The sequence below is a fragment of the Chiroxiphia lanceolata genome, chromosome 5 (genome assembly GCF_009829145.1).
Source record: "Chiroxiphia lanceolata isolate bChiLan1 chromosome 5, bChiLan1.pri, whole genome shotgun sequence".
Classification (NCBI taxonomy): Eukaryota; Metazoa; Chordata; class Aves; order Passeriformes; family Pipridae; genus Chiroxiphia; species Chiroxiphia lanceolata.
In genome coordinates this window covers 49,023,787-49,034,415 of record NC_045641.1, presented here as the reverse complement: position 1 = coordinate 49,034,415, position 10,629 = coordinate 49,023,787, and positions in this window count along the sequence as shown.

Sequence of the window (10,629 nt, the reverse complement as noted above, 5' to 3'; positions counted from 1 at the left end):
CCCTGAGAGATTAAAGGCATCCTTTCATTCCCCTTTTGAAAAGTTAACTGTTGCAGGGTATGATTTAAGCTGTTCTGTTTCACGTCATGCTACTACAGGCACTGTTCAGCTCATGTGTCATAGTGGAGAGGGTAGTAGTAAAGTACTGGACAAGAGTAACTTAAACCATGACATGTTTTATAGGTACTTGTTTGACTCAATTTAGCTTTCTAGGCTGCCCCATAAATGTAATGTAATTTAATGGTCTGCACATATCTGGGCCATATTTGGCCTACATGCTACCTCAGTTTGATTCACATATTATGACTATTTCCCTGATAAGTCTGCTGAGGAAACAAGGGGTTAATAGCCTGACGAGTAAGTGACTAATTTTTTTCTTTTCTGAAGTTAGTATTGTTCTTTGTGTGATACGGTCACCAGAACATCTGGAATAGACTCGTATTTTGGGGAATATGGCTGCTTGTGCCTAAAGCTAGTGACTCTATGGCTTCATATACCCAAATTAATACCTTTGTAGCACTGTGATTAAATTTGCACTGGTATAAAGGGCAAGCAAAATGCTCATTATTCTTACTGACATCTTATTCTAACAGTCTGAGGAAACAAACCAAACCATATTATTACTAATGATTATTATTGTTATCTGCCCTTTGGCAGTGCTGAGAAGCTAGTGCCCCAACATACAAGGTTCTGATCAGAAATCTAAGCAGCCATCACTGACCTTAGAGATCAGTGTGATGCTGAAATGCAATAGTCATCACTAGTGTGGCTATCACAGAGATCCGGGTCCCTGTTTCAGAGTACAGTGATTTGCCTGACAGAAAAACATTTTCTTTTGTTGTTTCTCTTCAGTTTGGATACTTTGGGGAATAGTTCTAGACATTTGATGCTGACCTTCACACCTCAATTATTCTGTTTCTGGTGATAACAAGGTTGTCATCAGAAGCAGCAAGACCTGCCTTTGGAGGCAACCTGTTCTGTCCCATTGGGATTGCAGCCTCTTTGCCTGCTGTGGGCAGCTGGAGATGGTCACAGCTGTAACTCCTACAGATTGCTCTGGAACTGTGGTTTCTTAATAATGCTGAAAATCTGGCTCTTGCTCCCAGCACTATAAACAGTGTGCTTCCTTTTGAGAGGGCAGTGAACCAGGGTAGAGCAGCAGTGGGACTGGTAGTTCTTCTGAGAAGCTGGACTTGCATACTGTAGTGGGTTTCTGTGGCTGGGTTTTGGGGGGGGGGGGGGCTACAGGGGTGGCTTCTGTTAGAAGCTGCTGGAAGCTTCCCCTGTTCCATGGAGCCAATGCCAGCCGGCTCCAGGAGACTTCCTGCCGCTGGCCAAGGCTGAGCCAATTAGGAGTAACAGTAATGCCTCTGTGATAACATATTTAAGAAAAGAAGATCGTTACGCAGAAGAAATTCCAGCCAGGGAAGAGCAGAGTGAGAACATGGGAATAACAATGTAGACACCAAGGTCAGTGCAGAAGGAGGGGCAGGAGGTGCTCCAGGCACAGGAGCTGTGGCCCCTGCAGCCCGTGGTGCAGACCATGGTGGAGCAGCTGTGCCCCTGCAGCTCATGGAGGACCATTGGGGTGCAAAGACCCACCTGCAGCCCATGGAGGAGCCCATGCTGGAGCAGGTGGATGCAGGAAGGAGGCTGTGACCCCGTAGGAGGCCCAGGATGGAGCGGGGTCCTGCCGGAGACCTGCAGCCCATGGAGAGGGAAGCCCAGGCTGGAGCAGGTTTTTCCCAGGTGGGACTTGTGGCCCCTGTGGGGGACCCACGTCAGTACAGCTCATTCATGAAGGACTGCACCCCATGGAGGAGTGACCCACGGGACAGCAGGTTGGGAAGAGCTCCTGCCCAAGGGACGGACTCATACTGGAGAGATCCATCAAGGACTGTCTCCCGTGGGAGGGACCCCACGGGAGCAGGGGAAGGACTCCTCTCTCTGAGCAGCGCCAGAAACAACAACTGACCATAACCCCCATTCCCCATCCCCCTGCACCACTGGGGGGGAGGAGGGAGAACATGGAAGGAAGGAGGGGTGGAGGGAAGGTGTTTTTAAGACTGTTTTATTTCTCACTCTTTGGCTCTTATCCTGTTAGTCATAAATATAAGTACTATCCCCACTTTGAGTCTTGTTTTGCCTGTGAAGGTGATCAGTCACTGACCTCTCCCAGCTCTTATCTCTACTCATGAATCCTGAGCTGTTTCTTTTTTTCTCTCTCCTCTGTCCAGTTGCAGAGGGAGAGTGAGAGAGCGGCTTTAGTAGTGGGTACCTGGTGTCTGGCCAGGGTCAACCCACTACACATACATGGTGATGAAACTTTGTCTTGAAAGGACAGAGGCAAGTGGAATACACTGCTTAAGGGAGAAGATCCAAAAGAAAATAGCTGTTGTAATGGAAAGAAAGGAAATTTTTGGTTGAATATCAGGAAATCTTTGCTAGCAACTGACTTTTGTTGGTGCGTGGAATAGCTTCCTAAGGGAAACCCAGTACTGGAAACCTGTCAATTCTGATCTCCAAAACTAGACTGGACACAGCAGAACACACTGCAGGCCAGGAAATGAATTTACTTTGTCTGGGATGAATACTATGGGTGTGACCCTGCAACATGAAAAAAACAATGCAAGTGTTGCCAATGATCTCAGGGAACATAGGCTCCTTCTAAGCAGTAATCCAGTGCTGATTTTCCATCTCTCCTATACACTGTGAGATGTTTCTTATCAGTGCAGTGGTGGCAATGTCACCAGTATATCTAAACCCATTCCTTTCCATTCAATTCTGCTCCTTGCTCCTTTCAGGCAGCTGTTAAGGAACGGTTCTGAGTGTCTCAGATGCACAGAGCATTAGGAGAAGAGAGCCAGATCTACTTCTCACCTGCAGGGATGGGAGGGAATACATCCCCAGTGTGCATGAGGTCTCTGTAAGACTAAGACTGTATTTATTTCATAGATCACAGAATCATTAAGGTTGGAAAAGACCTCTAAGATCGTCAAGTCCAACTGTCAACCTAGCGCTACTACCATATTCACTACAAAAACGTGTCCTCAAGGGCAATTAATTAACTGACACTCACCCTGGCCTCTGATCTGCCAAAGGCAGAGAAAGGCAAAGGTAAAGGAATTGATGTCTTTCTACTGGGCTTGGTCTTACTTCACATCGTTTCACTGGTGCCCCCTGCTCCCCTGAGGCTACTTTGCCCAGTAGCCCTTACAGCAGAGGCAGGTGACTTTTTTGCTCTTGTGCTGATGACTGATTCCAGTGAACATCTGTGTTCCTTGCCAGATGCATCCTAGAGCAGCCATACTCCTAGTGCTCTTTATAGTCCTTTCCAGTGTTCCCAAATGCTAAGGTGTGTTGGTGCTGGGGTACACAGGGCAGTGGTGAGAAGGGCGGAGGCAAATAACTGTGGTTTTAAAAGTAAATAATTTATGCAACAATAACCTCTCCACCCAGGTAATCACTTAGAACAAACATTCTACATGTCAAAGGTGTTTCTGGAGATAAGGGTTAGCACAATAAGACTCCTGCTTTCTTGGCTTTATCTAGTGCTCAGCACTTAACACCACCTCGCTCTCTGCTGAAGGCAGTGCCCCAGTAAAGGTTACCAGTCAGGGGTAAGACTTCAGGGAGAAGAGTTGCACTGACAATAAGTTTCCAGTGTGGCAAGTACAGTGTTTTCCAAGGGGACTGGATTTAGGCCCTAAAACTTTGCCCATGTTACAGAGAGTGCAGTATTTGTCTGGGGGAAAAAAGGACAGATATGGAGAAAAACACACTAATGGCTGGGAAATTAGGCTCACGGTTGCAAACTGCACCTGTGCTTGCAAAGCAGGCTGAGGCTTTTATTGTCCCTTTTGGCTTTTTTTTTTTTTTAATTATTTTTCAGGCAAATACTGCTTGCTGAAGAGAATTTTTCCTTGGCTGCTTGGCCAAGGGGAGCTCGACAAAGGAAGTCCTGGAGACTGCTGCTGAAGATTCGGCCTTGTGACCTTCCTGCGGTATACTGACAGGCCATTACCATGTTGTGATGGTTGCCTAGCAAAGTAGTGACAAGTGAGCTGAGGCACAGTGACAGCTGTGTCACACCTGAGGCTGAAACTCTGTAGTATTTGTTTTGCAACAGATCAAAGCTTGCATCAGTGTATCCCCAAGTCAATGAGTGCAGGTGTAGTGACAGAGCGGCTCTGTCTATGTGCTCACCTAACTTATATCACCAAGTGTCCTGCAGTGGCTCCCTGATTTGGCCTTACCAACACCCCTGTGAAGAAATAACTGAGCCTTGCTGTGATCATAGAGACAAGAGGTAGAGACTGAGTTGTAGTTATTTTTTGTGTTATGATGTAATGATCAAGACTGTGGTATGTAAGAGTCCATGGGCTATGATGCAGAAACCTTCATGTGGATAGCAGAGTGAGAGGCAAAACCCCACCACCACCTCTGTTGCATCGCTGGAAAGAGTATCACTGATTAGACCTCAGAAAGCACCTGCCAAGGGGAGATTCTGTTATCAGCAAGTGCTTCTAGTGGGGTTCCTATGGATGTAAACTTTTAACCTGATAGTACTGGACTAATTTATCAGGAAAATTTAATTTCTGGCATAATTTGCATGTCACATGCATAATAGGGAGGAAGATAACAACAGTAAGGTCAGCTCAAACTGCACAGATGGATCTCAGGTGCATTTAAACAACAAAAAGCCATGGCTACCTTCTTACAGCAAAGTGTAGTTTTGGATGTAACAGGTAGATTGGAGATATTATCCAGTTAGCCCACATCTGTAAGATTCCTGGCACTGGAAATGAGGTACACAGGTCAGGCTAGAAGGGCTTGTGCTTTGTGCTACACTCCTAAGAGGAAGGCAAGCTGGGAAGGGCCTGAAATATAGGCATGACTGGTGAGATCATGCTGGAGTACTGTCTTCTGTTTTCCTGTTTGAATTTCTCAAAGGATGCTAAAAAGTGGAAAGGACTCGAAATGTAGTTTATATAAGAGAAAGTTAAGAATTTACTTAATCAAACTCTACAAATATTTCACTTGGGAGATAGATTTCTAATAGTAAACAATGCTGGCAGAAAAGGTCTTGTTGAAATCTAGGTTACACCTACACTTGTAAATAAAGCGATCCGGAGCTAGTTCTCTGAACCTCAGGGCAAATGGCACAGCATCTGTCTGAATAAAACTTCTTCTGCCCTAAAGAAGATTGCCCAAGTAATCCATTAGGAATGATGCCCTGACCCATGTTGTCAGACTCAGCCCTGCTGTTAGGAGAGTACCCTCCTGTTGTTCAGAGTACTAGCTGCCACAAGCCAAATCTTGCCATGAAGCATGCTAACAGTTTAACAACACAGAAAATTGCCTGTCAGGGCTTGTGCATGGCTTGAACTGCTCAGCTTGTAATAGAGAAGTTACCTCAATGGCTGGTGGTTGAATGCCGTCTAGAAATAGGGTGTGGTCTCCAAACTGTGAGGTTGGTTAGCCAGTGGAACAGTTTAGGGACAATAAATTCCTTGTCATTTGAAGTCTTTCAGTCCAGCTTGGATGTCACCCTAAAAAGATAGAGACTTAAGAGAAACCATGGCCACAGTGTGGGCAGGAGAGAGCCCTAGGGTGCATGCTGTGCACGGGGTCAGAGCAGGTATCTGCCATGTCCAGCAGATGCACCTGTATCCCTGAAGGGTGTGTTCACTACAGGGAAAGCCTCTATGAGAACCTCCTAATGATCATAAAGAAAATTATTCTCTGTCATCACTGCTAGGAGCCCTAAGCTCTGTGGAAAGCACTTGATTAAATCTCTGCCTCTGGGATAGGAGATTGAAGTGGCACTCCCTGCACTCCCTGCTGCTCTGCTCTCTTCTGTGGAAAGTCTCAGCACCAACACATAACTGAGTAGCTGAGACGGGCTATGGGGGCTCAGAAAAAGAGAGAGAAGCTTTTTGGGGGTGGACATAGGCATTCCAAGCCGTGGCTATTTTCCAAGCAGTGATGCAATAAGCTGGATAAGATCCTGCAGGCATCAAGTCACTTTCCCTGCCTGTACATTTTGGACTAGTGAGCCGAGTGTGAGTCAGGACCCCAGTGAAAGCCTGGGAGTGAGGAGGTGGAGAAGGGATAGTAGAGGAATCTTCCCATTAGGAAATAATATAAACAAAACCAGATTGGATGTATGGCTCCTCTGACACGCCTGCCTACACTCCCCAGATACATCCCCAAGGAAGCAAGGTGTCTGGGACACCTTGTACCTTACCGGATTTGGTCTGTGACCCACAGATTTTTTCTTTAGCAACAACAAGAAGACATCAGTGGCTCTTCTCTTCTGGAGGATCTCAAAGCCTCTTGAGGACCTCATTACAGCTTTTGAAAGAACAGTCTCTCCACATCTTCAGTCCAGAGGTTAAACCAGATGTAAAAATGGCCATGAAAGACTATGGGGAAGTTCAATCACTATGGATTTTAATTTTCATTTAATAATTATAAAATGAATTTTAATATGAGGAGAAGGAGACAGCAGATCTGCTCCAGCAAAGCTGTGAAGCACACATTTAAGGTCTGTAATAGACTGTGGGTGGAAAGAAATACCAGGAAGTTCCAGAATGGTTTCGTTGAGAATCTTAGTAATATTGTACTTCACACATCACCTTTGTACCAAACCTGGAGCATGATGATTGCAGGGGGAGGTGTTATCCTGGACTGCTGTATTAGCCCAGACCAAGAGGTGTTCCAAGACTGGAATAATAAATGTGGTACAGTAGGACAGATGAACTTTCCTTGGGCTGACTGAAAATTGCTCAATACATGTTATACTTCAGATACTCATTAGCAGAACTCTAGGGCATCCTTAAGACTGCAACACAGATGGATTTACCAGAAATATTAAAGGGCAGTAGCACGGGCCAGTGACCTGCTTTGAAAGGGGAGTGGCTGACCTGTGACAGCATCCAGTCATGAACTGAAATGCTAGGGATTTTGGAAGTCAGGATTGCAATGCATTGGTAAAGCTGTGTGTGAGTCTTCAGGACTGATGGCAGTAATTAAGGGTATTTATTGTCCAGCACTGGATTGGAGTGAAAGATCAGTTCTGCAATCCCTGTTTTAATCCAACCCTCTGAAAGCCGAGTTCAAACCAAAGCAAAACAGAAAATTCTTGTTTTAAAGAGAAGGAGGGGGAGAGAGAAGACCCTAATCAAAATTTTCTGATAACTCAAAAATCCATTGGGAAGAGTCATGCAGAGAGCTGGAACTGAGCTTTTCTTCTTACCCAGTGCTGAATGACTGCAGCATGCTTAAGCAGTGCCACAGCTCTCTCAAAGCCACCCTCTTTAACATTGACCTAATCCTTAATCCTCACCCCTGGTGTCCTCAGTGAGTCTCACCCATGAACACAGCCCCTTTGAGCTGTGTTCCCTCCTCTTCTCTCCATCCAGTCTTTCTAGTTTCACAGCCTCTTCCAGGCTGCAGCCTTCTTTTTTTTTTCTTTGTGTCATCCAGGAAACACACCCACCTCTCTTGCCCCAGCCTCATAATCTGCCTCGCTCAGAGATTCTGTAGTTTGTGTGAAGGAATTTCAAGCAATGCAAACTACAGCAAATTTAAAAAAAAAAAAATCATAGAAATTAGAGATGGGAAAGTCTTTCTAGCTCATCCGGTCCATCATCTCATTCCTGCCTAGCCCAATTCCTGCAAGATTCTTGCCTGCAATACATTTTCTGGTGCATTATCCAGTCTGGCATCCTTTACTTCCCATGAGAAAGTGTTCCATAGAGGATTGCTTTTCAGTGTTTGGAAGAGGTTTCTGAAGTTTTCTTTCCATTTTGTCTGACCTAATTTCTTTAAGTTCTGCCTGTGGTAGCACGCTAGCCAAATGTTCTCCTTCCTTCATGCTTACCTTGTTCAGGTGATGGCAAATAATTCTTGTTCAGTCAAGCTGTTTAGCCACAATGCTTAATACTGCGTTGTAAAGCTCAACAATTATAGTCCTTGGCTACCTGGGAAAGACTAATGTTGAGGTTAGCATGTTAATGGGTGCACAGAATGTAGAAGACAGTGCTAGTAGGGTTGCCTCTTTGTTATAACAGTAATTTGACACATTCCATCACAAGGTCTGGCTTTGGTTGCTTTTGTCTTTGCCAGACTTGGAGCTAACATCTTCTAGCTCATGTCTGCTTCAGTAGTTTTATTGGGTTCTTTTTGGTTTTGTTTTTAATTTTGGTCAAAAACACTTAGCTATTTCTGAGAACAAGGCTGAAAGGGAATACTCTGTTTTATATGCATTTTTTAAAAAAAATTAATTACTTTTTCTTTAAAAAAAAAATCCAACAAACCACCTTTTGAATAATGTCTTGCTTTAAAATAAACCACATTTTTTTTCTGTCAGGAACATATTTTTTGTCATCTCTGACCAAGTCCCACCCAAAGTTGGCTAAATAATGAACTTTTGAGTTATTGCAGCTTGAGCCTGCTCAGAAAAAATAATGGGGGCTAGAATCTTTTTTTTTTTTTTGCTGTGGGCCTGATGGAAATAACAGCACAAGATTTAAGACCCAGATTACAATGTACTTGCACAAAGACCCCTGACTGTGGCTGCAGGGTCACCTTGTTCCAGCCTCCCCTGGCCCGGGTTGCTGTCACTGCTGATGGACCCCTCCTGTCCATGGCCAGGGTTACCCTTGGGAACTGACATCCTCGGTCCATGCATGGAACTGGGCTTGCCCAGGCATGCGGAAACCTGGCTGTGAGGAAACAGGGAGGTACAGAGACAGGAGGAGGAGAGAGAAAAGGAAAAAAACCAAACCACAACTGAAAAAAAGCCAACCAAAGAAATAAAGCAGAAGAGAGGCAGACACCCATTTTCTCTGCTAGCTGTCTCCAAAATATTTTGTGTTTGTGTTTTTACCAACCTGGGCACTCCTTTCCCTCAGGACATGTAGGGAAACCTGGGTGCCCTGGAACTCCCTGGCTACAACACACACGTGCTGCATCGATCCCACACCCAGGGCAGTGACACCACCTGCTCTTGGCACTGCCTACTCCCACTGGGCGTCCAAGGCATGTGGCCAGGGCCCCAGACTTGTGTCACTGCTGTTCTGTCCTGACCTGTCTCCTCCCAGGGGAACAGGCAGCTTCGGCATCCTGCCTACCACAGCGTGGAAGGGCATGGGATTCATGAGCACTGGAGATGGCACTCGACAGCAGGATTGTCTGTGAAGCCACAGCTCCAAAATGCCACAAAGGAATTGAAAGGAATCCAAAATCCTCATTAAATCTGAGAAAAAGAGGAGATGCCCTCAATCCTGAATAATCACCAGGACATCTAGAAATATAAAAGGTGCAATTGTAATATCTAGCACCATGGTTTTCAAAGCACCCACTGTAACAAAACTCCTCTGCTCAGCACTGTAAGGAAAAGTGGTTTCATTATTCCCTTTAGACAGCGTATTAGACCTTGACTCCTCTGATCTGTTTTGCTACCATCTCTGCCACATCAGGGAAGCTTGTGTGCCCCATTAGAAACTCGCTTGTGCCTTCTAGTCACTCTACTTGCTGCATCTCTTGCCTTGCTGTCTCTTTATTCATTAATCCTTCCCCTCCCAGTTTTTTCTCCCCTCTTATTTTTTGCTTCCCAAAGCAGGGAGTTTTTAATAGCTAAAGAACGAAAACACCTCCCACGTCTCGCCTCAAAAAAGCTAACTCTGTCTTACTCACCCTTCTAGATTTCCAAACCTCTCCTGCTAGCTTAGAGGCTTCCTTTGAGGCACTGGTTCCTCAAATACTAGCACGTGAGTATAACTTTAGTAAACCATGTAGTTCCAATGGCCTTGAGAGGATGATCCATGTGAATAAATATATCAGCTGTGGAATGGAGACCATGGCCTTTAGCAGAGATGGAAAACTTTTCTGTTCTATGTTGTGATTTGATTGGAAAGACGTTATTACAAGGGACTTCAATCCAGGATGGAGCAGTAACTCCCTTGAAGAAAATTTTAACAGTAGGTTTGAAGTTCTTCAGGGTGCTTAGGTCATACTGATGCAGATGGATTGACTAGATAATCTTTGGAGACTTCCTCTAACTCTGCTTATTCTGATTCACCATGGTGAAATGGAGGAAAAGGTAAATTGAAGTAAAGAACAATTGCTTGGCTTTCTCATTTCCATAAGTGAAACTAAAGTGCAGTGTGGTTCAACTGTGTTGTTTGGTTTTTTTTTTTTTGCTTTAAAACATACAAAACGTTTATTTGACTGCAAGATCACCTGCACATGTGATGTACTGCTTGCACAGATTAATTTTAGATCCTTGAATTTTGTCATTATAAAAACAGAATGTCTCTTACTGTCTTTGCGCTGATTCCAGCATCAACAAGGATCAGCTGTGTTGTAGATTTGTATCTGTGGGAATGACTACAAACACCCCATTTTATAGTGTATGGAAAGAAGAACTATTTTTGAAATATCAGTCCAGCTACGGCAATGCGGAGTTCAGCACAGTTTACTCGATTTCTGGGCTGAGGTTTGTACCCTGCATTGTGCTCCATTTTGCTGGAGTGAAATTCCTAGCAAGACCCAATTGAAACAAACACTGAGTGTTTACTCCCCATCACTGCCACTGCTTTGACTGCAGTGTAAACGCAC